This window comes from Notamacropus eugenii, chromosome 5 (assembly GCF_028372415.1).
Source record: "Notamacropus eugenii isolate mMacEug1 chromosome 5, mMacEug1.pri_v2, whole genome shotgun sequence".
NCBI classification, from domain to species: Eukaryota; Metazoa; Chordata; class Mammalia; order Diprotodontia; family Macropodidae; genus Notamacropus; species Notamacropus eugenii.
The window spans coordinates 7131546-7156833 of NC_092876.1; the positions used below are offsets into that span (position 1 = coordinate 7131546).

Sequence of the window (25288 nt, forward strand, 5' to 3'; positions counted from 1 at the left end):
AGAAGTGTTTACTTCTAATTATGCCTTCCTCCAATTTACCCTCCCTTCTATCATTCCCCACACCTTGCTTATCCCCTTCTCCTCTACTTTCCTACAGTATTAGGTAGATTTTCATAGCAAAATGAGTGTACATGTTATTCCCTCCCTAAGCCAAATGTGATAAGAGTAAGGTTCACTTTTTGCTTCTAACCTCCTTCCTCTTCTTCACTGAAAAAGCTTTTACTTGCCTCTTTTATATGAGACATAATTTGCTCCATTCTATTTCTCCCTTTCTCCTCCCAATATATTCCTTTCTCAGTTCTTAATTTTATCTTTCTAGATATTATCTCTTCCTATTCAACTCACCCTGTGCCCTTTATCTATATGTATATAATCCCTAAACTACTAAAATACTGAGAAAAGTCTCAAGAATTACGAATATTATCTTTCTATGTAGGAATGTAAACAGTTCAACTTTAGTAAATCCTTTATGATTTCTCTTTCCTGTTTACCTTTTCATGCTTCTCTTGATTCTTGTGTTTGAAAGTCAAATTTTCTATTCAACTCTGGCATTTTTATCAAGAATTCTTGAAAGCTTCTTATTTCTCTGAATGACCATTTTTTCTCCCTGAGGTATTATACTCAGTTTTAGTGGGTAGATGATTCTTGCTTTTAATCCTAGCTCCTCTGACTTCTGGAATATCATGTTCCAAGCCCTGTGATGCCTTAAGATACAATCTGCTAGATCGCGTGTTATGCTGATTGTATTTCCACAATACTCAAATTGTTTCTTTCTGGCTGCTTGCAATATTTTCTCCTTGATCTGGGAGTTCTGGAATTTGGCTATAATATTCCTAGGAGTTTTCATTTTTGTACCTCTTTAAAGAGGTGTATGGTGGATTCTTGCCATTTCTATTTTACTCTCTGGTTCTAGAATATCAGGGAAGTTTATCTTGATAATTTCTTCAAAGATGATTGTCTTTCCTGAATCTATTTTCCAGGTCAGTTGTTTTTCCAATGAGATATTTCACATTGCTATTTTTTGCATTCCTTTGGTTTTGTTTTATAGTTTCTTGATTTTTCATAAAGGAATTAGCTTCCATTTGCTCCATTGTAATCTTTAATGTATTATTTTCTTCAATTAGCTTTCGGACTTCCTTTTCCCTATGGCCAATTCTGTTTTGCAAGTCTTTTCTTCATTGGAGTTTTGGATCTCTGTTGCCATCTGGGTCAGTCAATTTTTTAAAGTGTCATTTTCTTCAGCATTTTTTAACCTCCTTTAGCAAGCAGTTGAATAGTTTTTCATGGTTTTCTTGCATCACTCTCATTTCTCTTCCCAATTTTTGCTTTACTTATTTTATTTTCAAACCCTTTCTGAGGTCTTCCATGGCCTGAGACCAATTCATATTTTTTCTTGGAGGTTTTGGATGGAGGTGTTTTGACTTTGTTGTCTTCTGTTTGCATGTTTTGGTCTTCCTTGTCATCAAAGTAAGATTCTATCTTCTGATTTTTTTTTCTGGTTTTTGCTCATTTCTCCAGCCATTTACTTGACTTTTGAACTCTTTGTCATGGTATTCTCTGCTTCCAGTGCGAGTGGAGAGTGTATTGTCGGCCACTCAATCCCCTCACAATGTGTTGGCCTAGAGCTACAGAAACAGTGGCTGCAGCTGCTCCTGCTGCTGCTGTGGCTGCTGCATGTTCCTCCGTCCCTTTCTCCCTCTGAAGCCCTGGGTCTGGGGCTAGAATGCTCCCCTCTCCCATACTGGTCTCACAGGTTTTTTCCATTGACATTCCAATTTATCCTCAGCATTTTAGGGTCGTGAAGTCTGGAAACCACTACAGGTGTGAGAGATTCATTTCCGCAGAGGCCTGCTCATGTCCCCTCTCTGCCAGCTTGGCCCACACTGGACTGTGCTGTGTTCCCAGCACAGCATGATAGATTCTTCTTAGCGACCTTCTAGGCTGTCTTGGACTGGAGATTTGCTTCATACTATCATTCTGTGGGTTCTGCAGCTCCAGAATTTGCTTAGAGTAATTTTTTACAGGTACTTGTCTGGTCTTGGGGACAGTGTTCTAGAAAATCTGTGGTACTCTGCCATCTTGGCTCTGTCCTCCCCACTGGGGTTTTATTGGGAAAAAAAGTACTGAAGTGGTTTGCTCTTTCCTTTTTCAGCTCATTTTATGCATGAGAAAACTAAGGTAAACAGGGTTAAGTGACTTGCTCTGATCATACAGCTACTAAGAATTTGTAGGTAGATTTCAACTCAAATCCTCCTGATTGCAGGGACAACACTCTTCCAAGAATTAGGATTTCTTTCTCTTTTGGTGCTGTTCTTTAAAAACTGTAATTTGGTCTCTCAGTGATGTTTGCTCAAATAAGTTGAGGCAACCTTGACCCCATAGTCTTCCTTCCATTCCTTTTCAAACACCTATTTTTTCACTCTTTTCAACAATTTGGTGCTTTGTGCATTAATTCATTTGTTTTTCTCCCATTTATTAAATTATCCAAATTTCCACCCTTTCTTTAACTTATTCTGTTAATGTTTAAGTAAAATCCAAATAATTCTTATTTCCTTTAACTCGTTATTTGTTTTTCAGACGTTTATTTTGCTAAAAAACAAACAAACATATTTTCCCTGTATTTTCTTCCTGATTTCTGCTTCTTTCTGATGTTTTATTTGCTGATTCATGGTAGGTTGGATTATTTATCCCTTTTCTAGTCTCCACATTCTTTAGGAAATTAAAAGTACTTGTGCTCTTTCTTTTGTTTTTTTTTTTTATGAAACAGTCTTATATTTAGCAATTATTTCAGGAGATATAACTGATAGAAGGTTTAGCACATGATAAGAAATTATTGAATCTTTTATTGCGTGTTTTGACTTTACTCTTCTCTTTCTCATGATCATTTTCTTTCCAATTTACCATGATGATAATAATGTTGATAGGGGGAGGTGGAAGGGAAGGAAAAGTAGAAGGAGGAGAATGGTGAAGGTGGTGATGCTACTGAAAATTGTTACAATATGATATGATATGATATGATATAATATAATGTAATGTAATATAATGTAATGTGATGTGATTTGATATGATATAATATATGATGTAATATAATATGTAATATCATATAATTTCATATAGTGTAATGTAATAAAAGTAATATATGTTACTATATGATATGACATAATATAACATGATATAACATAACAATATAGTATAATGTAACATAAAGTAATGTAATATAATCATAATATAAATATCATCTATTTATACTATAAATGTATAACACATTTATATATTTATAATACATATATATTATATAAAAATAAATATATCAAATTACATTATGTTGTATTGTATTATATTACATTACATTGCATTACAGTACATTATAATGTATTATATTGTATTGTATTGCACTGTATTGTATTGTTTGTGTTGTGTTGTGTTGTACTGTGTCATGTCATATTGTATCATAGTATGATATTATGTGATAATATGATATATTATATTACATTACATAATTTTATATTATATAATGATAATATTGAAAATATTCTCTTCAGGAAAAGATTTTGCACACAAATTACAGAAAATAGCAATGAGGTGACACTCAAAAGACGTTAAAAATATATTAGAGTGTTTAATAAAAGTTCTCACTATCCAATATTTGTATAGCCCCTTTCATTTCCATTTGAAGGTCTTTCTCCTTGCTGATTCTTGAATATGCTGATTGGCATGAGAATTTTAAAATTTAACCACTATTTAATCTTCAGTTTGCAACTTTTAATGTTTTATTGCTGGTTTTGGATCCTTTCGATTTTCAGTTTGTTTTCTGCTTTCTGACACACTTCATAATTTATTATGGTATTCAGTTTGGGGTCTGTCATATTCTTCTGGGAGACCTATCTTCAAAAATTGCATTTCCACATTTTCATTTTATTTTTTTCTTTCCCCCCAAATTTATTGTTTTCTTTTCAACAATCACTTCAGCTTTCAAATTTTCTCCCCCTCCCTCTCCATTCCCTTCTAAAGATGGTATGCAATTTCATATTCAATCTACATATACCTTCTTATTTTACACATTTTCACATTAGTCATGTTGCATATAAGAATTAAACGAATGGGAGAAACCATGAGAAAAACAACAACAACAAAACAAAACATAACAAAAGGGAAAATAATCTGCTTTGCTGTGTGTTCCAACTCCATAGTTCTTTATCTGGATGTCCATATTTTACTTTTGAAATAGATATCTTTTGATTATGTAGAGACTGTTTTCTGTTAAAATTATTTCATTCCCTACAAAGGTCCTTAATTGTCTATATTTGTTTGTCTGATCATTTTTTTTTTCCATTTGGGGTTTTGAGTGAAATATGTCACATTCTCAGTGACTGAGCTCGAGCTTAGGTGACCTGGGATCCCTGCTCAGCTGCCGCCGTAGGAGCAGCATCCTCGCAACCAGCTCAATCTCTGTGTCCCCCAGAGCCTCCTCGCCTCTGGCCATCATGCCATTCTCCAATAGCCACAACATGCTGAAGTCCCGCTACCCCGCTGAGGAGGAATGTCCCGACCTCTTCTCGCACAGCAACCACATAACTAAGGTGCTGACGCCTGAGCTCTATGAAAACTCCGAGATAAGGCTACATCAAGCGATTTCACCCAGGATAATGTCATCCAAACTGGTGTGAACAGCCCAGGGCACCCATTCATCATGACTGTGGGCTGTGTGGCTGGAGATGAAGAAAGCTACAAAGTGTTCAAGGAACTGTTTGATCCCATTATTGAGGACAGACATAGAGGCTACAAGCCTTCTGATGAGTGAGCATGAGACTGATCTTAACCCTGACAATCTGCAGGGTGGTGATGATCTGTATCCAAACTATGTTCTGAGTTCTCATGTTCGAACTGGCTGGAGCATCCGAGGATTCTGCCTGCCTCCACACTATAGCTGGGGCTAGCACCATGCCATAGAGAAGCTGTCTGTGGAAGCTCTGGCCAGCCTGGAAGGTGACTTGAATGGGAAGTATTATGCTTTGAAGAACATGACTGAGCAGGAACAGCAGTTGATTGATGACCACTTCCTCTTCAACAAGCCTGTCTCCTTACTCCTCTTGGCTTCTGGCATGGCCCGAGACTGGCCCGATGGAAGGGGCATTTGGCACTATGACAACAAGACCTTTCTGGTGTGGACCAATAAGGAAGATCACCTAAGGGTCATCTCCATGCAGAAGGGAGGTAACATGAAGGAGGTGTTCACACGTTTCCGCACAGGGCTTACCCAGACTGAAACCCTTTTTAAGACCAAGAACTACAGGTTCATTTGGAATCCTCACCTGGGCTACATCTTGACATGCCCCTCCAACCTGAGCACAGGCCTACGTGCAGGTGTCCACATCACTCTTCCCCACCTGGGCAAGCATAAGAAGTTTGGTGAGGTTCTGAAGAAACTGAGACTACAGAAGAGGGGGACAGGGGGTGTGGACTCAATAGCTGTGGGTGGTGTCTTTGACATCTCCAATGCTGACCAACCGGGCTTCTCAGAGGTAGAGTTGGTGCAGATGGTGGTGGATGGTGTGAAGGTGCTCATTGAGATGGAGAAGCATTTGGAGCATGGCCAGTCCATTGATGACCTTATGCCAGCCCAGAAATGAACAGTTGGCCCCGTGAATTCTTCGCTTCCTAATTTATTGGATGAATGAATAACCACCATCCTTCCTGCTTGTGGCACCCTAGGGGGTTCTGGATGCAGCCTACCTAATCATGCCGTAGAGAAGTCTTCCTTCCATCCTTCGGCGTTAGAGTTTTATTTTTGATGGGTGAGATGTTGCCAAATGCTGAAATAATAAAACTATTGTTTTGGCCTGAGCCAGGTCTCAGGGCAAAAAAAAAAAAAAAAACCCAACAAAAAAAACCCAAAATCAAAACGAAAACAAAACAAAAAAAGAAATATGTCACATTCATACTTTTCTATACTTCCAATTACTTCAGTCATTAAGAAAATAAATTCTACTTTCATGATTCTTATCTTTCCCTTGATTTAAAAACATCTTGCTGTGGTTATTGTTTTCTCAAAAAGTCAGTGTCCTCTGGCTCATGAGATATTGATTAATATATTTTTCTTGCAACATTTATTTTGTCGTATTCAACTCATTTAGTTTACGTGGATATCATCTTTCTTTAGCTTTCATGTGTTTTTCTATAATTTTATATGCTTATACTCCAGGACGTTAATGGAGTTTTCTTCTTCCTGAGATTTTTGGTTGATTCAGGCTGTTCTTCTCATATTCTCTTATCACTCACTTTGTGACTCCCATTTTCTTGTGAATCACCTAAGGATTGGATCTTAACCTGATTTTCTCCTCTAAGATTAGGAAATTCATTTTTCACCAGCCTCAGTCTCTGCCCTAAGGAACTTTAGGGAAGGGGAGAACAGAACTTGACCCAGGTGAATTCCCTTTCTTTCAAGTCTATGGATGCAACTTTCAGGTCGTCAGGCCACTATACGTGCAAAAAAACCAGAGGCTGTTTCTCTATCAGAGTTCCCTCTTTTCTTTATTTCCCTTGATGAACCCTGCTCCATGAGAGTAAGGATCCTACCATCCCAGACAGAGAAAATCTTTGCTGTCTTGTAACTCAACTTCCTCTCCTCAGGGTTTGTGCATTGGTGACTGTGGAGTTGAGAAGGCAGAGAGGTGAGTTCTATGGTTTACCACTTCAAAAACATGAAGTGATGAGTTCAGGGGTAGAGCCAAAATGATTGATTAATAAGCAGCAACCTAGCTGAACTCTCTCAACCTTCTCCTCCAAACAACTTTCAAATTACATTTCAAATCAAATTTTATAGTGACATAGCCAACAAAACCTCAGGGTGACGTTATTCTTCCTAAAAAAAACTTAAGGTTTTGGCAGAAAAAGTTACTTAACACTTGGCGGGAGGGGGGAGGCAGCTCAGAGGGCATTCAGGCAGTGGTGGCAATGGTATTAGCAGCGTCTTCAGAAAATCTTAGCCCAGAAATGGTAAGAGAGTCAGACAAGTAGCTGGAGATAATATGGGATCCTTTCCTAGTCCTGGATATAGCTGGCAAAGACTGGTAACTCCATCACCCACCTGCAGTTCTGGGTCACATTTTCAGGGTGGAGAGGAGTGCTTTTGCTCAGTAGAAAGAAATCTGGGACCCTAGACACATTTGCAAGGTAGAGAAAAGCACTATTCATGACAAAATAGGGACCTGGTTCCTGTTCCAGATTCAACAGGAGCACTGGTGAAAGAGCAAGAAAAAATTTGGAATTATATTTTTAAAGAAAAGTACATTAAAAATAAGTAAACAGTATTAAATAAATATAATTATTGAATACTATTTATCATTACTGTTATTATTAAACATTAATGTTGTTTAATGTAACATTAATATTAAATTTAATAAATTAAAAATTAAATAATAATATTATTAAAATATGGACAGAGGTTAGAGATAGGAGTTAACTGTCAGAGACTTGAAGCTCATAGGCAATTGCTGAGTGGATACCAAAGCAAAAGTCTCTGTGTCCCATTTTGTATCCCTAATCTAATGGGAGTCTAAGTCAGGGAGGAGTTTCTGAGCAAACATTTTAGGCATAATGCATTACTTTTCTTTATTTTTCAATAATCAGATTGCAATTTTGCTAAGATCTGTGATGATTTAGACCAGTGGTTTCCAATTGAAATGGAAACAAATCCTTTTTGGGGTGCACATTGACTAAGAAAATCATTAATAACTGTGTTGTATTGTATTTTTCTTTATTTTGTTCAACATTTCCAGTTACTTATTATTCTGTTTATGTCGCATTCAGGAGACGTTCATGTCTCTCAGGCATGTCTTACACCAGGAAAAGAGAGTAAATAACTACCATTTGTACATAACTATTATTTTTAAGAAATTTTAAAGAGCTAGCATATCTAATTCTCCCTCTTGATGGTCCTGTGACCTAGATATCTTACATAGTCTCAACATAATGTTTAAGAGACGTGTCATTAATGGGGTGATGATCCACAGAAAGGTATTGGAAGCAACCTTGTGATACAGCCTACTTGTAGCAAATCCTCACTATATACATTTATCTATATTTCCTACATTTCTTCTAAGGAATCTTCTAATACTAAAATTCCCCCCCCCCCCCCCATCTGTGTTTCGTATATTTTCTTGTTTGTTTTGGCCCTGGAAAATCCTCCTGCTTTCTAGCCACCTACTCCCATCTGTGAATTGCTTTCAGGTCCTTCACTTGTAGCCAAAGAATACATTCTTCACTACCCTCTCAGTTAGGCTTCTGACTCCAACAAGGGTACCCTGTTCCCTTTATTTTGTTCCTACATCAACGTCTACTGTCAACTCCATTTTGTGTGTTCTGTTTCGTCATTAGAATATAATTCCATGAAGAGAATTATCGCTATTCGTTTGATAGTATATGTGAACCTAGTCCTTATCACAGTGCCTTCCAGGTAAGTATTTAATAAATGCTTATTGACTGTGTGACCTCATAACATGATTATTTCAAGAGATATTATTGTTATCATAGCCATGAAATAATTTATCTGTGAGAATACTTTAAAAACTGAGCTCTTTAAGAACTAGAAGGACAAAAGTATCTGAACTATTAGTGATAACATATTGGAGATACTCAGTGTGTGAAAGTGTGGTGTAATTTCTTAGAATTGGAGAGGATCATGGGGGTCTTTTTGTATTCAAGAAGTCCAGTATGAGAAATTCTATTACCCTGTTCCAGAGATAATGAAGACTGACTGAACTTGAAATATTGAGAATGCTTTTATTCTCTTTAGATGTGGACCAGTACATCACATGCCCTGAAGATGAATATCCTAACAAGGAGAAAATGCCTCCCCAAGGTGGTGACCCATCTGGTCTATGAGGATCCTCTGGGTATGACTCTGTCCTTCACAGCTCTGGTCTTCTGTCTCCCAACATTTATGGTCATTAGAATCTTTGCGAAGCCTCAGAACACTCCAATAGTGAAAGCCAATAATCAAACTCTCAGCTACATCTTGCTCCTCTCTCTAAGCCAATGTTTTCTGTCTTGGTTGTTATTCATTGGTAAGCCTACCTCAGTCACATGTCTTCTTCAACAGACAATATTTGGAATCACATTCATAATGGCCATCACCTCTATTTTGGCTAAAACAATCATGATAGTTCTAGCTTTCAAGGTCACAAGACCAGGGAGCAGGAATCGAAAATGGGTGGGTTCCAGAGCACCCATTTCTATTATTCTGATCAGCTGTCTGATTCAAGTGATTCTCTGTAGTATCTTGTGGTTGGTTTCTCCCCCATTCCCAGATGCAGACCTGCACTGTGACCCTCAGCACATTATACTTTAGTGTAATGAGGGCTCTCTCATTGTATTCTACTTTGTCTTTGGCTACATGGGATTGCTGGCTTTGGGGAGCTTCACTGTGGCATTTGTGGCTAGAAATTTGCCTTATACTTTCAACGAAGCCAAGTTTATCACCTTCAGCATGCTGGTATTCTGCAGTGTCTGGGTCTTCTTCCTCCCCACGTACCAGAGTATCAAGGGGAAAACTATGGTAGCTGTGGAAGTCTCCATCTTGAGTTCTAGTGCTGGCTTACTGGACTGCATCTTTATTCCCAAGTGCTATGTGATCTTTCTGAGGTCACAATGGAATACCCTGGAATGGTTTAATCGTAAGTCCTATGTCAGGAGAAAGCATCATTGCGAAGCATTCCCTCCTTCCTCTTAGCAATGCTATGGAATGCCTCAAAAATTGCCTAGATAATCCTTGACGTTAAATATGTTTTTCACAGCTGAGTCTCTATTATCTATTCATCTGAACAAGCCCTTTGTTACTCTTGTACACCAAATCATCATTTTATTTGGTAGGAGTAACAGTTATGTATGACTCTTCAATATCATAGGTTCAAATTTAGGCTCTGTCCTTAAATCCTCACTCACTCTCACTCCCTTATCAAATCTTCTACCCATTCTTCTCATATATGCTTTGAATTATTTCTTATATTTACTCCCTTCATTCAACTGACATTTCCACCACCTTGGTTTTTGCTCTAAAAATCTCATACTGGGACTATTGCATTAGGCTGTGGGTTAGTCTCCCTGTCTCAATACTCTCTGTATTCCTATGCATTTTCTACCCAATTTTTAAAATGATCATTCTAAATTACTTGTCTGTCCGTGTCACACCCTTTTACACATATATTAACTCGCGAATTAAATTCCATAAAATCCATTGTCTCTACATCACTCACAGAAGCCAATAAAAAAAAAGAACTTTGGTGACTTTTATCATTTTTTTCATTTAATATCTTCCCATGTAGGAAAATAAACAGTTTAACCATATTATGTCCCTTATGATTTCCAATTCCCATTTAGCTTTTTATGCTGCTCTTGTTTTTGTATTTGAAAGTCAAATTTTTGTCAGCAAAAATGCTTGAAAATCCTCTATTTAAATGTTCATTCTCCCCTGAAGGATTACGTTCACTTTTGTTGGGTAGGTGATTCTTGATTGTAATCCTAATTCTTTTTCCCTCTGGAATATCATCTTCCAAGCCCTCCAGTCCTTAAATGTTGAAGCTGCCCAACCTTGTGTTATTCTGACTGTGACTCCAAGATATTTGAATTGTTTCTTTCTATCTGCTTGCAATATTTTCTTCTTGGCCTAGGATGACCTAGGATGTCTGAAATGCGGCTATGATATCCCTGAGAGTTTTCATTTTGAGATGCCTTTCTAGAAGTTAGTGATGGATTCTTTCAATTTATATTTTACTCACTGACACAATATCAGGGCAGTTTTCCTTGATAATTTCTTCAAAGATGATGTCTAGACTCTTTTTTATCATGGATTTCAGATAGTTTAGTTATTTTTAAATTATCTCTCCTGGAGGGGAGAAGAACCAAGACGACAGAGTAGAAAGATGCACATACTCTAGCTCTTTCCCACAGCCCATAAAATATCTGTAAAGAATGACTCTCAACAAATTCGAGAATAGCAGAAGGCACAGAACGACGTAGTGGAGGACATTTCTAGCCCAGGGTGACCTGGAAGGCTGAAGGGAAAGGTCTGTCACACTGGACGTGGAGCAGAGTACAGCCCAGCCTGGGCCACAGCACTGGGAAGATATGTATTATTGAGAGTGAAAAAAAAGAAATGATGAACAGGAAGACTTCAGAGAGGCTGGAAAGACTAATCTGAACTGATGCTGAGTGAAGTGAGCAAAACCAGGAGAATATTATACACATTAACAGCCACAGTGTATGAGGACTCTTTCTGATAAACTTAGCCCTTCACAACAATGCAAGGACCTAAAACATTTCCAAAGGACTCATGACACAAAATGCCATCCACATCCAGAGAAAGAACTAAAGAATCAGAATGTAGAATGAAGCTGGCAATTTTCTCTTCTGTTACGTTTTGATTTGGTTTTTATCATGGTTTCTCCCATTCCTTTTAATTCTCTTAGGCAACATGACCAATGTGAAAATGTGTTTAATAATAATATATATGTAGACCCCTCCAAAAACATGGCTTCTGAGCTAGAACTTAATGTGCATACAAAAAGACATAAATGGCCAAATTACTTTCTCTTTTTCCTAGTAGTGGTTGAGGAACAAAATTTTGTAATCCTCCAGGTGAAAAGAGAAACCTTGAGCCCCTAGGCATTCACTCAGTCCACCATATGTCTAATGAACATATGGCCTAGCTATTTCTTCTGTCTCTGTTACCCTTATTTGAATGAAAAGACAATTAATCCTTAAAAAAAGCAGAATTAGTCAAATGGAAAAGAAGGTTCAAAAATGGAATAGGTGAAAGCTAATGATTTTTTGATAAACCAAGAAATTACAAAATGAAACCAGAAGAATGATAGAATGGAAGATAATGTGAAATATCTCACTGAAAAAACAACTGACCTGAAAAATAGACCTAGGAGAGACAATTTAAAAATTATGGGACTGCCTGAAAGCCATGATCAAAAAAAGAGCCTAGACATCATCTTTCATGAAATTTTCCAGGAAAACTGCCTTGATATTCTACAACCAGAGGGCAAAATAATATTGAAAGAATCCACTGATCACCTGCTGAAAGAGATCCGAAAAGAGAAACTCCTAGGAATATTGTAGCCAAATTTCAGAGTTCCTAGGTCAAGGAGAAAATGTGGCAAGCAACCAGAAAGAAACAATTTGCGTATTGTGGAAATACAATCAGGATAACACAGAATCTGACAGCTTGAACATTAAGGGATTGAAGGGTTTGGAATATGATATTCCACAGGTCAAAAGAACTAGAATTAAAACCAAGAATCACTTACCCAGCAAAACTGAGTGTAATAATTCAGGGGGAAAATGGCCATTCAATGAAATAGAGGACTTTGATGCATTCTTAATGAAAAGACCAGAGCTGAAAAGAAAATTTGACTTTTAAACACAAGAATCAAGAGAAGCAAGAAAAGGTTAACAGGAAAGAGAGAAGTCATAAGGGACTTACTAAAGTTGAACTGTTTACATTCCTACATGGAAAGATAATATTTGTAACTCTTGAAACTTTTCTCAGTTTCTGGGGAGTTGGAGGGATTGTAAACACACACACACATAGTGAAAGAAAGAGAGGGAGAGAGAGAGAGACAGACAGACAGAGAGACAGAGAGCACAGGATAAGTTGAATATGAAGGGATCATATCTAACAAAATAAAATTAAGGGGTGAAAGAGGAAGATATTGGGAGGGGAAAGTGAAAAATGGAATGGGACAAATTATGTCTCATAAAACAGATAAGCAAAAGCTTTTTCAATGGGAGATAAAAAGGAGGAGGTGACAGGAAGAAGTGAAGCTTATTCTCTACACATTTGGCTTAAGGAGGGAATAACATGCTAACTCAACTTGGTAGGAAAATCTATCTTACACCAGAGTAAAGTGGGGGAGAAGGGGACAAGTGCAACTCAAAGTTTTAGGAATAAATGTTGAGAATTGTCTTGGGTACAACTGGGAAATAAGAAATACAGGTAATGGAGTATAGAAATTCATCTTGCCCTACAGGACAAGAGAGGAGATGGGGATAAGGGAAGGGAGGGGGGTTAGAAGGGAGGATATATTGGTGGAAGGGGTAATCAGAATGCAAGGTGTTTGGGGGTGGGGGGGAAGAGAGATATGAGGAGAAAATTTGGAACTCAAAATTTTGTGAAATGAATGTTGAAAACTTTAAAAAAGGAGAAAAAATTATCTCTCCTGGATATATTTTTCAGGTCAGTATTTTTTCCCCAAGAAGTTATTGCAAATTGTCTTTTTTCATTCTTTTGGTTTTGCTTTATTGTTGCTTGATTTCTCATGAAGTTATTGACTTTCATTTACTCCATTCTAATTTTTAAAGAATTATTCTCTTCAATTAGTTTTTTGTAACTCATTTTCCATTTGGCCAATTCCACGTTTTTAAGGAGTTTTATTCTTCAGTGAATTTTGTGACTCTTTTTCCATTTGTGCAATTCTGATTTTTAAGGCACTGTTCTCCTCATTGGCTTTCTGTACTTCTGTTACAATTTGGTCTAGTCTTCTTTTTCAGATGTTATTTTCCTCAGTATTTTTTGTGCCTACTTAGCCAAGCTGTTAACTGTTGTTCGCGTGCGCATGTGTGTGTGTGTGTGTGATTTTCATGCATCACTCTCATTTCTCTTTCCAATTTTTCCTCCGCTTTATTACTTGATTTCTAATATCCTTTTTGGGCTCTTCTATGGCCTGAAAGTAATTCATCTTTTTCTTGGAGGCTTTGGATGTAGGGACTTTGACTTCATCTTCTTCTGAGTGTGTATTTTCATCTTGCTTGCCACCATAGTAACTTTTTGTGGTGACATTTTTTTCTGCTATTTATTTACTTTCCCAACCTATTACTTGATTTTTAACTCTTTGCTAAAGTAGGCCTCTGCTTCCAGGGTGGAGGGCCCACTGTTCCAAGCTTCAGGGATTTTGTGCAACTGTTATAAGTTTTCGAGGTGGTAAGTTTTTCCAAGGTGGTAAGATCTAAGGAGAGGAATTTACTACTCTTTGGCCTGTGCTGTGGTCCAAGAGTATATGAGTGACCACAAGCACTCTTTTCTGCCCTGGAATGGCTCCACTATGGCCTCAAGCTCTGGTGTGCCAGTGATTCTTCTCAACCTAAGGCTGAAGGGGATGGGATATGAATCCCTAAACTGAAAAGACAATGTCTTTGAAAGCAACCCAGTCCTTGAATTTTCCTATATATTGCAATAGCCTAGAACACTGGAGACACTGCCCAAAGCAACTGGCCCACTCCAGTCCACAGATACTACCTCACTTGTCACTCCTTAATCCCATCTAGACACTTCCTCTGTTGTTTCCAGAGAACCTCAGTCTTAATCCCATGCAGATCTTGCCACAATTTTTTTGTGTATAAATGTATAAGTCCCATTCTCATCAGGACTGCCAGCCATGTCTGGGACCAGATCAGAGTACGGGGAAAGCAACAAGTCCTGTTTGAGTGACAAGAAAGAGATCTCTATAATGTCCTGCTGACCAGTATTTGATCCTTTATTGTCTGTGGGCTTACAGTTCTGGAAGCAGTTACTGCTTCTGCTGATTTGGTGGTTCCCAAGACCTGCTTCTGGTTGGCTGGTGAAGGAATTGTGCTGAAGTAGCCTGCACTGGACTATGTTTCATTCTCACCCTGACTTGACAGACTTTTCCTGCGGTCCTAGTTTGTTTTTGGCATCTTTGTCCTGAAAGGTCTAGAAACTGCCACAGATGTCACTGATTCAATTGCCCCAAGGCCTATTCCTGGTTTTCTAGGGCCTGTTATGCATTGGTGTACCCTTGTGCAAAAGATCTTTCCTGTCCAGCTTCTAAGTTGTCTTGGACTGGAAAATTGTTTCACTCTGTCTTTTTGCGGGTGCTAAAAGTGTTTGGGGGACAGCTCAAGAGAATGTCTGCCTTTACTCTGCCATCTTAACTTCACCCTGAGAATTCTTCACAAAGGCATACAGGCAGCTAAGTGGTGTCATAGTGGACAGAACACCAGCCCTGGAGTCAGTAGGACCTGAATTTAAACTGGGCCTCAGACACAATACTTACTGTCTTTGTGACTCTGGGCAAATCTCTTAATCCACATTGCCTCACCAAAAGCCAACAAATAAACCTTTAGTACTAGCCTCTGTATGAACTATCATCAGTTTAAATATTTGTATTGCTAAAGATTTATTTTTCAAACTGCTTGTTCCATACCTGATCAATGTTTGTATAACTACTTCATTTTGATTTCCTTCTCTCCTTTCCATTCTTCATACCATATTTTAGATTAAATCCTTTTTTATTTGGAATCTCATATGAAGAATGTAAAGCACCAAGAACCTCATTCCCTAATAAAGGAGACAGAATACTCAAAAACAATGATCCTGTCTACCTGCAAGGGTAGGTAAAGAAGAAGGGATTACAAATGGTGCCAGCTGCTGTATCTTAAGTCTGTTGGAGTCTGGCTAACTTCTGAGATGCATCATTATTATGAACAGTGGTGATTTATTGATCTGTGATACCATAACAATGTCCCAGACTGGAATGGTTGGACAAGCTGTAGTATATGAATGTAATAGAATGATATTGTGCTATAAAAAATGATGAGCAAACATACTTCAGAGAAACCAGGAAAGACTTATATGGGCTTGTGCTGAATGAGGGGAACAGAACTAGAACACTGTGCACTTTTAGAACCCAACTGTGTGATAAATAACTTTGATAGACTTGACTCTTCTCAGCCATGCAAGATTCTAAGAAAACTCCAAAGGACTCATAATGGAAAATGCTACATACATCCAGAGAAAGAATTACAAAGTTGGAATGAAGCTCAAGCATACTTTGCGTTCTCTCCCTCTCTCTATTTTGTTTTCTAGTTTTGCTTTGGTTCTTCTTTCTCATGGTTGTAAAGATAGTGAATGCAGTACTGCTAGGTCAAAGGATATGTAAGTTTGTGTAGACCTTTGGGCATCGTTCCAAATTGTTCTCCAGAATGCTTGGATTCAGAATGGCCAGGGAGGTTCACAATAAATGAACATCAGGACAGGCTAAATATGAATTTTATAGAAACTATTTTTCACACTTTACAACTTTATATAAAAGCTGGTATGATGATTATAACTATCATTAACGTTCCTTATAGTTTCTAAACCCTACGATTTGGTGATGCTTTTGATTGCAGACCTCCTTTGATCAGCTTCTTAAAAGCATCTGTTTGTAAGTGTGAAAGTAAAATGATGTGCAGTGGAACATTCAGGAAAGAGAGAGTCTTGGGATCTTTTCTTTTGCCAGAAGGAATAAAAGAAATGGAGAACTGGAGAATCAGAGCTGATAAGCACAAATGGGCTGATGGCTGGGTAACCTGCTGCCAAGAGAGTTAACGTGGGCATCGACCACTCATAGTATTTCTCAAAATGAAAGAGATAAAATGACAAGACAGAATTGACTGAATAGAAGGAGACATAAACGCTTATCAACAACAAGATGGTGTAAGTGGCTCTAATCTCAGGGGATCTTCTTAACAAAAGGCTGGACCTGTGAATATGCTGGACTCGGTGATGGTGCCTCTGCAGGAAAAGTACCAGATAGCCACTGGCCATCACCATAAATACCACACACAGGAAATCATGAATAAAATACACAATTACAAATAAAGAGCTGTTGAACGTGGTTGGGACAGAATATGAACAGAATCCCAAGTTCCATATCCTTGTGTTATTGCTACTTTCCATAAAGTTCTGCATTTTCACAAACATAAAGATATTTATACGTATGTGTAGGATCCAGCAGAAAAGACAGAGCAGGAATATGTACTTTGAGGCATGAGTTCTGAGTTCTGACCATAGGGCACAGGTAAAGGAATTAATGGTGATAGTCTGAAAAGCACTCAGCAGGCAGGTAATGCTGACTGAAAAGTTACGGGCCACTCGGTGCATGAAAATCATAAGTCTACACCCAACATGATCCAGGAAAATGTTCAACCCCAAATCAGCCATTGTCTGAGGAACTCCTTTGGAAATAAGTACTATGGTGTTGCCCAAGGCCAGATGGAAAAAAATGGAATCTATGGGCTTCAGCCTGCTGCCACTGAGGAAAATGGAGGTACAATGACAAAGGAGGAAGAAGTTTCCCAGTAGACCAGCTCCTGTCTGCACGCAGAAGACAATACCTAGAACTAAGTCAAGAAACATAATTCACTGACTGGAGTAGAACTGTTCTCAGAGTCGAAAGGGGGGAAGGAGACAAAGAGAAAGAGAGAGGAAAGAAGGAAGGAAGGAAGGAAGGAAGGAAGGAAGGAAGGAAGGAAGGAAGGAAGGAAGGAAGGAAGGAAGGAAGGAAGGAAGGAAAAGCAATTAGAATGAAAACTAGAGGTGACTGAGAAAACAACATGAATTATTTAAAAAATATTTTTTACTTAACAAAAAGAAACTCTAATGACCAACTTTTCAAAGGAGAGAGATTAGAAAACAGTAAAAATGAAAATTATCCAATAAATATTCCATGAAATTTTACCATTCAAATGAATTTGACTTTTTCAGAGATTCAGAATGCCAAAATTTTTATGACAAGTCTTCAATGATATAAACTGTCTGATTATAGAGGTCTTCATTATATAGGTGATGTTCCTAGACTAATTTATGATTGAAAGCAATAATACTCACAAAATTATTAGGCTACTTTATAGAAAAAATAAAGCCAAAGCAACAGTCCTATAACAAAGTATGTGTATCAAGAAAAAACAAGGAACACAAAAACTGAGAGTCAGTATTTGGTTTACCAAGCCCGCAAAAGTGTAACAATATTATTTATTTCTGGTGGTGCTATTTTTGTTGGCTGTTGTTCATGATGTCAATAGAAAAGAAACAAGAAAAATAAATAACTCAAAATGAAACAGAAAAGATTTTTTGTGTGGAAGCACTGATGCAGGATTTTAAGGCAAAGAGGAACATAAAGAGGAAGAAATCAAGGGCATTAAATCACAATCGTATGTGGGAAGTCAGTGGAGGAAGTACATTTCTTGGTTGAGGAGCACTTATAGATAGAATAGTATCAGAGTGAAAACAAATTGGTTTCACGTCTCTATTGTATAACCTGCTAGTGCTGGTATACAATGGAAACAATCATTCTAGACTTCATTTCCTCATTACAGCCCCAAGAGTAGGGGATATAATCAATGTGTTTTCCTCTTCTTACTCATCATTAAAATAAAGAGGTTGAAGAAAATGATACCAAGATTGTATCCAAATCTAATCATGCTATAAAATTTTTGACTCAGGAAAAATGACAACATGCAGAAAGGATTTTCCCCATTATTTTCTAAATTTTTGGAACTACTCAAATTAGAGAGTAAGTTTCATAAAAGTAGGCATAGTTGTGGTGCTATTTTTTCTCACCATCAACTAGATTTTAGACAATTCATTCTGAAATTTCCCATTTACACTGACAGAGGCAGTCCCTAGAGAGTAACTCTTCTCAGTTATCAAAGAGTAACTCTCAAGGGTTGGAGTTTTCTAAAATTCTCATTAGTCTCCAGTTGCTATGGTCTGTAGAATAAACCATTCGTTATAATTCATTGATCAGTCAGAAAAGAGATTTCCTGAGGTGTAACAAGAAGTAATAACAAACAGAATCTCTCTCTTACTAGTACTATTGCAGAGATGTTCCTGACCACAAGGACTCTGTTATTGACGGCTGGTGTACTTGGAAACTCAGAAGTCTCTCGTGGATCTTTCTGTCACTTTACCTTTCTTGGGCCTAAGTTCAGTAAAGTGCAAAAACAAGAGAGAGAATTAATATGTGCTCCCAGAATACTTGTCAGTTCAGGTGAAATAATGCCCAGTGTTTACATTCAGAAACTCACAGTGAAGTTCCTTCGCTGACTTCTAGAAACGGATGTCTGTATGTTATGGAAACTATTTTGATTCAACAAGTCTTGAGTCATTAGTCCCACTGATTCTTTAACCATTTAGGAGATTTTTACCACTAGCACAGCACTCTCAGCTACACAATGTCTTGAAATAAGCTCCCCAAAGTCCCATTTATTGGAATGAGGCCAGGCAAACAATTTCAGTGCATTCTTTCTATAAGGCACCAAGAAAGGAAGATGTGACTATTTTCTAAGGATGAGGATGGTTTCATTAGCTAATCTTGTCAATCTAACTCAACATTATTATTAAATTATATATGATGGGGAACATAGGATGACTCAGAGTGTAAAGTTTTGGTCTGTCCATTATACCGAAAATATGCTTAATTTGTTCATTGATCTTCAAATTTATATTGAAAAATTAGAATTGCATATGTCTCAATTTCAGAAGGGAGGAGTACTACCTATGAAATACTAGAGTTTTTGAAATAGAAAACAACAGGATTAATCTTACAAAGTTACGTGTGTAAATATGTCCATACTTATAGAAATATTGATATAGTTGAGCCATCAAATTAGGAAATATGGGAGGGAAGACGAGGTGGATAGATGGATAAAGATCTGGTGACATACTTGTACACACGAGTGTGTGTGTGATCCTCTGTCTCGGTTTTTAAAACTTCTGCAAAGAAGCACTTCTGAATTAAAAAACACACTAAGATATGTAAGTTTATGAAAAGCAGTCAAAACACACTCAGAATTATAATTTGAAAATCACATGACACAAACAACACTTTAGTTACAAAAAGAGTCACTATAGTTTTCACTGTCATACATTTCTAGAGAAGGGGAATGAGGTTTTATTTTTCTCTCTATTTCTTTCTCTGTCTCTCTTTCTCTCTCTCTGTCTTTCTGTATCTGTCTCCCTCACGACCCAATTAAGAACAAAAAATATAATTAGAACCTTTTAAATCTTTAAAATTTAGTCAGAAGAGCTGACATTGTTTCTCTTTTTGCTTTTGGACAACCAGAGTACTGGTAAAAGAAGACCTGTCAAAATTACCTATATACAATCTGAATAGATATTGCCAACAGAATAATTCTGTGTTAAATAAAAACAAACAAGCAAAAAGATACACAGCTTTGATTTCTTTCACTCTCCCTACACGTTCTGGAAGAGAATAGTTTATTAAGGTCCTAAATTTCCATGTCCAACGGGAGTATAGGAATTTGAAAACACAAAAAAACAAAGAGATAACAGTGAACAGAGAAATTTGCTTCAAAGAAAAGATCTGTCCAAATGAAGAATTCAGTTCTTTGATTGGTCATCTTCATTGTAAAAACCCTGTAAATACATCAATTTATCAAATTCAGATGACTCTACATCTTTTTTATTGCTAAATGAAACCATTCATGGTATTCCTCAGACAAATAATAAAAATAAATCAATATATTTATAGATAATCTTGAATGAGTCATCCAGACTGGTCATAACTTGTTTCACCGTAAAATCTTATGTATCCTCAGTTCTGGGGTTATTCTCTTGATTGCTGATGGTCTAGTTTATACTCAGGGTCTCTGTCTGAAAAAGTCACCTTAACATTAGTCTAGTTCATCCTTGATGTAAACTGGAGCCACCAGTATAGGAAGATTTTTGAAAAGAAAATCAAAACCCTCAAAAGAAAACTTATCCTTAGGCTCCCTCTCAGTAACATGGAAGACAATTTCCTCCTAAATGATAATTGTTTCCCAGTCAATTCACGCAGAGTTCTATAAATTTATCCTAATCAAGTTTAATATAATTTTGGCTTAAAATACTAGAAAAAACATCATGAAAACATAGAGATTTAAAAGGGAAGATGGTACTTATTTATCCAGAGGACAAAATGTTTGGAGCTGAAGCAGGGAAATGTGGCAGGTGTAAGAATCCTTACCTAAGGAGCTCACCTCCGATGTGCTGGTTCCATTTTTCATCTCTTTGTGGACTCAGAAATTGCAGGCATCACATTTCTAAAGTGTTATGGAAATTTGAACTTTGATTTCAGAACAAACCAGGGGTAGTCTCAACTATTGATCTGATCTCAATACTGGAAGTAAATAATTTCACAGACTAAGTAAACAAGGTTATTTGAAGCTACCTTCGGGTGCCACTCACTATAGAATGAACCTCCCATTCAAGAATTTGTCTTTCTGTTAAGTAGAATTTGAGACCAAATATCCAGTCTTTTCTGGGAAAGATACACAGCAAAGGTAAAGCATCATACAGAGATTTTGGTCAAATATTAATACCAAAGGACAGGAAACCACTAGAAAAATGGATGATCTTAGCCTGGCATTTGGCATTTAGAAAGTAAAATAAATATAAATGGGAAGGAGTACGATAATTGTTCAAGGACAGAAAAAGGAATGTGAACTTTTAGAAAATTTTACAGCTGCTCCAGATGCAGCCAATTCAAAGATACAAAGTAGACAGAGACTACTTATATTGTTTTTATTTTCTCCTTTTGAGAGCTGGGGTAGATTCTGTCTCAGGTCCCTTCTCACTCCATAGCCACCAATCAAGAAGAATAACAAATATATTGCATAAAACTTATGATTTTTGGATCTATGAAATAAAAGAACACACATAGGATAAAAGTGGGATTTGGAATCCAAATTCTACCCCCCAGTATGTGTACAAAGGGAAACAAGAGCACTAGAAATAAGCAGACTAATCAAGACAACTCTTCAGTAGCTGAGATGGGACACTTGGACTAGGAGAAAAGATCTCCGAAAAAACAATACCTCAGTAGAATTCTGAGGGAAAGCGGAGGACCTTCCCTATTGCCAGGAAACAGAGGATTTGGATTCCCCCTGCCTCCCTTTTATCTGTAGGGATAGAGGTAATGCTCTGCCTCTAAGTCCCTAACTCAAAGAATTCAATATAAGTAGACACTCACCAGAGTGATCTGTGCTGTTGAGGTGTAGAACTGGGCTTGGCCTCTCAGAGGATGGATATGGGAGGGGGAAAACAGCAGTCACTTATATACACAAGATTTTTTCTCCCTCCAGAGATGGGATTATCTTGTCAGTTGCAAGACAAGGAACATTGAATTCATGGGATCCCAGAAGTGTCACTGAAGTCCAATTTTGTCTCAAGTGCAAAGCATTATCAGATATTTTTGATAATTAATGATAATACCCTCATAAATAATTACATGTTAATTGTGACTATGAAAAATTCTTTTTTTTTACATATGGGAACAGCTTTAAAGAGAAATTGTTGCAAGTTCCTAAGGAGAGAGGAATGTGAGAATTCAACAAGATCACTGAGGGATACAGAAGAAGGGAACACTAAAGTCCAGGTGAGGGGGCATTCAGGGGTTTTATTGGGCAGGCCAGGAAATTCAAGCCTTTCTTGAAATTTGTCTACTCAAATACTTCCCTCCCATTCATTTCAGTCTCTTTCCTGGCACCTCAGTTACTGGCTGTGACTTCCTGCATAGGCCAATATCATTAAAGTTGCTGCATGTTCTCCAGTGTTCACATAAAATTTTGCTCAAATTTCAATGTTTTCAAAACGTTTTCCTCCACCCACTGACACAAAGCATCATCAAGAGAGTAAAAGCTTGAATTGTAGGTACAGAAGGAGAGAGGAGATCCACTCCAACATAGCCATCATTTTCCCATAGTGAAATCTACAATGGAAGTGTTCTTGAAGTTGGAACCACAGTACGATCTGAAATGAATTCCATATCTGAAACTTAATAGCTTCAGGATCCTGATTGAGGCAACTAGACTGCACCTAATTTTTCTTCTTTATAAAATTGGCTAATGAGGACTGTCTGAGGTACCTCATAGTAAAAACATAGTAGGACAGTGAGAAAAACAGTGAGTGCTGGGTTCAAATTTTCACTTTGAAATTTATGACTTCTGTGACAACACGTGATTCACTTAAACTCTATGGGATTCTGTTTCCTTCCTGGAAACTTAACTTTTCAGACTTTTCCATCTCCTGCTTAGCAGTCTGGCACAGAGTGGTCACACTCTCCTGCCTCCCACTTCCAAGTACATTTTATATTTCTAATGTCACGCAACTACAAGCAAAGTTTCAAAGAATAAATGCTGCTTACATGCACCTAGGAGAAAATTTCCCAGGAGAGTTAAAGAAAGAGATAATAATGGTAGAGGAGAAGTTGGAAAAAGAAAGGAGAATAATGAATGGACATCATGAAAAGAAAGTAATGTCTTAGTAGCAGAGGCATAGTAGAAAGTAATACTTAAAAACCAAAACTGGCTTCATGGTAAAAGATACACAAAAATTCACTAAGAAAAGATCTCCTTCCAAAACCAAACCTAACCCTAAAATAACCAAATTTTTTTTTAAAAAAAAGATATAAAAGACCTTTGAAGAAAATAATTCTTTACAAATTAAAATTGCATAAGTGGAAGCTAATGACTCTATGAAACATCATGAAACAATCAACAGTTAAAAGAGCTAAAAAATAGAAAAGAATATGAAATAGCTCATCTAAAAAAACAAGTGACTTTGAAAATAGATCCAGGAAAGATAATTTGAGAACTATTGAATTACCTATAAGATAGATTAAAAAGAAAATCTTGATGTCATCTTTCAAGAAATTATCAAGGAAAATTCTCTATATCTAGATTCCCAGCATCCCAGATTTCCCAGAAATTGAATGACTGCATGAATCATCTACTAAAAGATATCTTTTATTTAAAAAGAAGACAAATTTTTTTCATCATTATTGTCAGACAGTTATATCTAGCAATGAACAGCTTGAGTACAAAAAAAAAAGAATCTGTCCAGAAACCACTGGTTGGAATACTTTACACTTTACAGAAAACAGAAATAAAATAACCTGTGATACAATTAGTCTTGAATACAGTCCTGGTGTTTTTCGGGTTTTTTTGTGACACTATTGTCTAAAATGGCTTCTTGTATTAGCTAGGCTCTGACACCACTGTTCTTGGCTGAGTTCACCAATCTCTTGTAACCTGTAGCTTCCGTCACTTCTCTGGCTCTCCTGTCCTGCTGAGCTTTGTTTCATAATAGTAATTAAGATTTTCTGCTACTAACATAACTACTGCTACTCCTGGAATCAGCATAACCACCTTGGTTACATGGTTTGGCAAAATATTGGCCCCCACCTTAAGGGCCTGAGCTCTGACCTACAAAATTTCCTCCCTTCGTGGGACCAAAGATTGAAGACTGATTGTTGTGGTTGACAAAATCATTGTAGCTTCCACCACCTCCAAAATTATTTACATTACCACTGTTAAAGCTACCTCCATCTCCTCCATTATTATGGCTGTCATAGCTGCCATTCCTACCACAGCCACTGACATGGTTTTCATAATCCTGTCCACCACTTCCCTAGTCTCTGTTTCCTGCAGAGAAACCAGAGCCACCTCATCCATAACCACCATCATTTCTGAAACTATAGTTGTCATCTCCACTTCCATCATATCCTCCACTTCCATGATAGCCTCTACCGGTATAATTGTTGCCAAAACCACAAAGACCATTGAAGTTCCTACTATCTCCAAAGTTACCATTTGCATCAAAGCCACCATCATGGCAACGTCAAATTTTCCAGAATGACTTTGAGATCTTTGAGTAGACCCCTTCTTGCTTAGAGAAACATTTCTTTGATTCACGGTTGTGGCCATTCAAAGCACGGCATTTCAGAATCACAGTCTTATCCACAGAATGATGGCCATTAAAAGTAATAAAAGCAAGGCCAATTTTTTTGCTACTGCCTTGGTCATTCATGATTTCAATCACTTCTATTTTTCCATGTTGTTCAAAATATTCTTTTAACTGATGCTTCTCAACGTCTTCCTTAATGCCACCTACAGAGATCCTTGTCACAGTTCATTGGGTGCTGGGCCTTTGAAAGTTCTCTCTGGAAATATCTCTCTTTTGTTCAACAACTCTACCATCAACGTTGTGAGGTCTTGCATTCATAGCTGCATCAACCTTTTCCACTGTGGTGTAGGTAGCAAAACCAAAACCCCTGGGACGATTGGTATTTGGATCCCTTATCAAAGCACAGACTCTAATTGTGTCCTATTGCTCAGAATGGCTCCTTAGGCTTTTTTCCATTGTCTCAAAACTCACACCTCCAATATGCAGCTTCCAATAAAGAGCTGCTTGAACTCTTTGGGAGACTCTGACTTTGACATCGCAAGAATGCTATCAGATTGGTTCAGAGATCCTTCTCCAACTCTGTTAAGAGCAGAAATCTATAAGAGATCTTAACATGAAAACATCCAGTAATATTATAGCCAAATTTCAGAAATAAAGTCTTTGGGAAAAGAAATCAATCAAAACATTTTAGGAACACCCAGAAAAGAAAAGAAAACAAATGTTGTGGTGCCAAAGTAAGTATAATTTCCTCATGAA

General features: G+C 37.3%; 3 pseudogenes; 1 reads left to right on the top strand and 2 right to left on the bottom strand.

Annotated features, from left to right (window-relative positions):
• Nucleotides 1-4484: 4484 nt before the first annotated feature.
• Nucleotides 4485-5630, top strand: LOC140508249 (creatine kinase B-type pseudogene; annotated as a pseudogene).
• A 10583-nt stretch (nucleotides 5631-16213) lies between these two features.
• On the bottom strand, nucleotides 16214-20853 carry LOC140507307 (vomeronasal type-1 receptor 1-like; annotated as a pseudogene).
• Nucleotides 20854-23938: 3085 nt separating this feature from the next.
• Nucleotides 23939-25068, bottom strand: LOC140507308 (heterogeneous nuclear ribonucleoprotein A1-like 3; annotated as a pseudogene).
• Between the last annotated feature and the right edge of the window lie 220 nt (nucleotides 25069-25288).